The sequence below is a fragment of the Henckelia pumila genome, chromosome 4 (genome assembly GCF_033568475.1).
Source record: "Henckelia pumila isolate YLH828 chromosome 4, ASM3356847v2, whole genome shotgun sequence".
Classification (NCBI taxonomy): domain Eukaryota; kingdom Viridiplantae; phylum Streptophyta; class Magnoliopsida; order Lamiales; family Gesneriaceae; genus Henckelia; species Henckelia pumila.
In genome coordinates, this window is record NC_133123.1 from 204,792,614 (window position 1) to 204,798,613 (window position 6,000).

The window sequence follows — 6,000 nt, forward strand, 5'->3', positions numbered from 1 at the left end:
TTCCATTGCCAACTGCAATTCTCAAATAGTCATAATCCTCAAAAGTATCTGTTCGATAATGTTCATGTTTCTTGTGAGACTGCAAATAATAAAGACAAAAAATATTAAAACTAGTTATAATTCTAATCATAAATGAAAACTTTATTTCAACTAATAAATACAAACCTTAAAATAATCATTCCAGACTTCTTCAGGAGCCGTGAATTTCTTCGTCTCAGGATCCCATCCAAAACCAGAGTTATGACGCATAAGCTTACAATAGCTGCTATATCTCTGTTTGAACCACTTCAAACAACTTTGATATTGTGTGAATGTCTTTTCACACAAAATTTTATTGTTTAGAGCTGGTAATATTTTTGTTTCTATGATTTTTTTGCTAAAGACTCCACTCCTATCACGCCATCCTTGGATAGCAGCCTCAACCATGAGTTTTAACAATTCGTTAGTCTCTTCAGTCGTCCATACATTATATTTAGCTTGCGATTCTCCCATTGATAATATCACTTAAATATACATAAGATGAAAATAAGAAATATATAAGCATGCATAAAATTCTACCAACTAGGAACACAAGTAAATGAAAAATTATCTAATGAGAATTCCAAAACTTATCAAACATAACAAATAAATATCCATTTGTCAATTTTCGACATTAGATGAAGAAACGACAACAATTGCAATTAAATTAGAAATTATGGATTGGTGCCAAATACTTTAAAACCAGATCACGACAACTTGCACGACAATCGGACACCGTCTATATATTCAATGCAATATCATGGCAATTGGAAACTGATGAGGTGGTATGGAAACATAACCAAAATTGCAAAAAATTTATTAATATTTTATTTCAATTAATCCAGAAACCAATTCATCAATACTTTTTGTTCCATCGCATATTTACACAGCTTGAGTACGAGAACTAACTCGTACAAGTTTTCATTCACCGACCACAGAAGATGATAAAATTAAAGTAACAAGTTTTTTTAAGGATATAAGATAAATTGATCTACACAAATTTTTTTTATTTAAAAAAGTTATGTTATATATACAACCGCTTGAATGTACGTATGTGTGCAGTTAATTTCCCTCATTTAAACATAATTTCAATGCCCAAAATTATTTCAATTACGGTGATTACATGTAAAACAAATAAAAGGCATGTTTTTCACTCCCAATAGCCCATCACGACTTCACGAGAATAATAATCACCGAGTTCACGAGAATTTATGAAAAATGAAGCAATCAACAATTTATGAAAAAAAAGAAACATCTGCATAAAAACATATACATATATAAAAACAAGAACATAATAAACATATTGAAAAAAAATCATAAAAGAGACGAAGGGATTCAAATTAATGAAAAACATACCTTTGAAATAGAGAACAATGAGAACCCTCGTGCTATTTTTTCTGGAGAGAAACGTTTGGGCTTGCGAAAAGAAGGAGACTGTAGTGACCCGTATCCATAATTAACGGTTAATGAGTAATTAATCATGTATTCATGTTTTAATTAAGTAAAACATGATTAAAAAAATTTCAAATGGATTAACGGAGTTCATAAATGGATTCAGATCACTCAAAAATGGTGGATAAGGTTCGGAAGGTTCGGACGCTCCGAACTTGAGTTCGGAGGATCCGAACATGGACAGAGCCAGGCTTCGGAGGCTCTGAAGACTTCGGATGGTCCGAAGTGAGTTCGGACGACCCGAACCTATGCGGCCAGCTGTCCCAAAATATTATGTCATTGGTGACATCATCCGAATAGAGTTCGGACGATCCGAAGGTGCAGAACGGAGGCTCTGATCTGTAGTCCCGGACAGGTGTATGGTTGCATGTGTGATTGTTGACACGTGGCAGGCTTCGGACGGCCCGAAGAAGAGATCGGAGGAGCCGATCGGGTTCGGACGATCCGAAGACTAGTTCGAACGATCCAAACATGTTCTATAAATATGAGGTCCGAGCTCCTCATTCGTGCAAATTCTGAAATCCTCTCCTTCGCCCACGTGGCTCTATTTTAGGGCTTTGGGTACTCTTATTTTAGAGTTGGAGTAGGGAATATATTCTAGCATAGTAAGACAGTGTCTGACATAGTAGCGGAGCAGTGCTCGTGTAGTGGAGCCGTGCTCGAGGCTGTGGAGCTGCAGCAGGGGTGTGCCCCTAGTTGCAGGATAGTCTCCATCAAAGTGCTGACGACGGACGCAGGTATAGCTATGGTCTTCTTAAATTATTTAGGAGTATGCAATAGCTTAGTTAAGGCTTTTAGAGCTTAATTAATGATGCATGGGTAATTGCATTGTAAAGTTGATGATAGGCTTGGAACCTAGAGTGGGACTGCTAGGACTACCTGTAATAAGGTACGTAATTACTGATTGAGATAGCCAGCGGGTTTTGCATGCTTATATGTTGCATTTGTGTGTCATATTATTATACAGCATGTGCATATCATATTGTGCATGTACATCTTTTGAGATGAGCCATGTAGGATCGCTCAGCCTTGTTTGGACGGTTGATGTCTAGTGCTTTTCTACCGATGGGTATGGGCTGGTACTAGCATCTAGGGGACATGGTCCACGTTCGGTAGGAATGAGCAGTGTACGCAGAGTTTGCTCCCCGGATTGTACCACTGATAAGTGTATTTTATACACTTAATTTATATATGATTTTAATTATTAATTGTTTGTTTCGAGCAGATTTATGTAGGTATTTTGTTGTATTTTTGTTTACGGTGAATTATGAAATTTTGTGGAGAAAAGAAGAATTATTGAATTTATTTGGAATTTAAAAGAGGAAAGAATAAAAGAAAGGAAAAAGAAAAGAAGGAAAGAAACATACAGAGAAGAGAAGAAAAGAATAGGAACAGAGTTGGGCTTTCACAATTGGGCCTAGATATTAGCGCTTCCCTTTAGCGCTTCAAGAAGTGCTATCGCGCTGCTGCTATTTTTTTGAAGATTGGAATTTCGAGATTAAGGCGCGCCCGCGCCTTCACTTAGCGTGCCCGCCCCGATCGCTGTTTGAAATGTTTTAATTATTTTGGGCAAGTATTTTAATGGGCTTTTGAGTGGGCTTTTTCTTGAGCGATATAAAAGGGAATTTTTCATCTGACTTGAAGGGAGGAGGAGCCGCCACAATCACACACACATATCAGAGAGAGATTTTGATCGTGAGATTTCTGGGAAGAATCTGGAGTTTTACTTAAAGAACGAAGACGGATATTGATAGACCGGACACGGTGTCGACGACGGATTTGATTCTTATATTTTCTTTTTATTTTATTCTGAATATGTTGAATTTTCTGAACATGTTTTGTTTTATTCAGAATTTTATTATGAACTAAATTTTTAGAGTCTAGAGGTCGGATGGAACCTGGTGTAGACACTTTCATGAATTTTTGATTTTATTGAATTGAGTTTCTTCTAGATTAATTGTTTTTTCTAGAATTGATTGTCTTTTCAATTATCTGATCAATAATTGATTTGTTATATTTAATTGAAATCATTGCTCGGGAGAGGGGATTTTGAATAGGACATTAGAAAATACACTGTTAATTATTTATACAGCTCTGGAGAGTGTATAATTTTAACAGAGCTTTTAAAAAGAACATTGTTTTGTGATAGCTTACGCTTGTTTCCTTTTTCTCTCAGGGATCAAGCCAGAAGTTGGTTGCAATCACTGCCGCTAGGAAGCATCACTACTTGGGAGAGAATGGCAAAAAAATTTCTTGCGAAATATTTTCCACCTGCCAAATCCACCCAACTGAAGATAGAGATCAGCACATTCCGGCAGTTGGACACTGAACAGCTATACGAGGCGTGGTAAAGGTACAAAGAATTACTTAGACATTGTCCTAACCACAATTTTGCAGATTGGGAACAGATCGAGTGGTTTTACAACGGACTGAATGCGCCTACAAGGATGAACATAGATTCTACTTCTGGAGGAACTATTTTTGCAAAGGACCCCGTACAGGCCTACGATATGCTGGAACAGATGACGATTAATAGTTTTCAATGGCCATCTGAGCTTATGGGAGTCAAGAAGCTGGCTGTAGTGTATGTAGTGGATCCTCTCACATCCATCACCGCTCAATTATCTGCACTCACTATACAGGTAGCTTCTTTGAATAAGATTAATGTTGCAGATTCAACTGGAGTTGAAGGATCACACGCCCTAGAGGAAGTTAATTATATCACTCCTAATGGCTACCGAGGTTATGGAGCTTACAAAGGTAACCCTGTCCCTAATACTTACCATCCTAGCTTGCGAAATCATGAAAATTTTTCTTATGCTAACAATAATAATGTGTTGAATCCTTCGGGGTTCATAACAAATAAGAGTGAGGGTAAGCCGTCTTTGGAGGATGTGGTTAGTACTTTTGTGCAGAAATCATGTAAGAGGATGGCCAGAACTGAGTCTCGCCTTGACAGCTTGGAGACGCACATGACCAACATGGGCGCGGTGTGGCAATCCATGGAGACTAGCATTGGGCAGTTGTCAAACGCACTGAAAGACAACAACCGCGGCCAGTTCCCTAGCAATACTGAGGTGAATTGTGAGACCTCAATTCTAAACATCTACTAAACTCGGATTGAACAACAATAAGCATACAAGATCCAAGACCTAAAAGTAAAGCAACAAACACAAATAAATTTTTTTTTTAAAAGGCCTCGCTCGAGCGGCAAGGCACGCTTGCTCGAGCGAGAAAGTTTCTGTCCGACAATCAATAAAAAGCTCGCTTGAGCGGAAAGGCACCCTCGCTCGAGCGAGCAACGCTCTGACTCGCACACAAAAGAACGCTCGCTCGAGCGAGCACCAACTGCCGCTCGAGCGAGACCAGTTCTGTGTCAAAAATAAACCAGCATTTTTTCAACTTTACATAATGAAACCAATCCATTTTTCATCAAGTATTCATGCCCAAAACAACATTCAAACATACATGGTTCATAATACATATGACAACCACCTGCAATCCACGATACTAGCATATTTGATACGACAAAACAACGAGTTCAAAACTAAACATGCTATGAAACATAAACTAGATTGGCATGCTGATTCGACTTCTAAACCGAGTCCCACTTCTACTTCTTGCCCTCGAAGCTAACCATGCCTCTTTTGACTTGTTCCTGCCCCACCTGTTGCCAAGTACACATACAAAACAAAGCAACAAACGGATAAACCGGTGAGAACTATATTCCCAGTAAAAACAACATAACAAGTAATACAACAATACACATGCATTCAAGACATCAACGAAATCAATAACAACATAATAAAATGCATGCCTTTAAATCGGGATATCAAAGCTGATAAACGAGGGATTACTGCTGTGCTTTTGGGATCCCGAGGATGAGATCATGTGATGACTCACCGACTCTCCCAATCGAGGTGGTGCCACATATCTCACTCCTCTAGACTTTTAGCAACCATAATGAGTATTCTAGCACTAGGTGATACGACTAAGACCTAGGCCACTCAATCATAGTTCCCAAATGTCCAAACAAAAAGGGCGGTTTTGCCCGCTGAAATCAACGTAGGCTCAAGATGAATGCATAACAGAAACATAAAACATAAGCCACATAGTCAAAAGAAAAATCAATCAACAAGACACAAGTTCCTCATGCTAGAACAAGTGTAGATGCAATATGTGATTTGAAAGGGAAACTCGAGAACCAACTGTCCCGAGTATGCTATCCCGCTACGATGACTGCTTTTACCTTTCAATGCAATAGTTCCCACTCTGGAAAAGCTACAACAAAAGATTGTATCAACAACTATACAACCTAAACAACAATCAACGGCTCAAAGAAAATCTCTTTACCGTTCTTCGTCCCATCACTCGACGACCAAATGCTGCTAATACAGGGCTCAACAATCTCCAACGAATCTGTACGAAGACAAGAGATGATCAACAACAACGATCAACTCACCAACCAAAGTTCAACAACCCGAAACGGTTCGAAATTCCCAAAAACTCAAACGACGGCATAACGGCTAT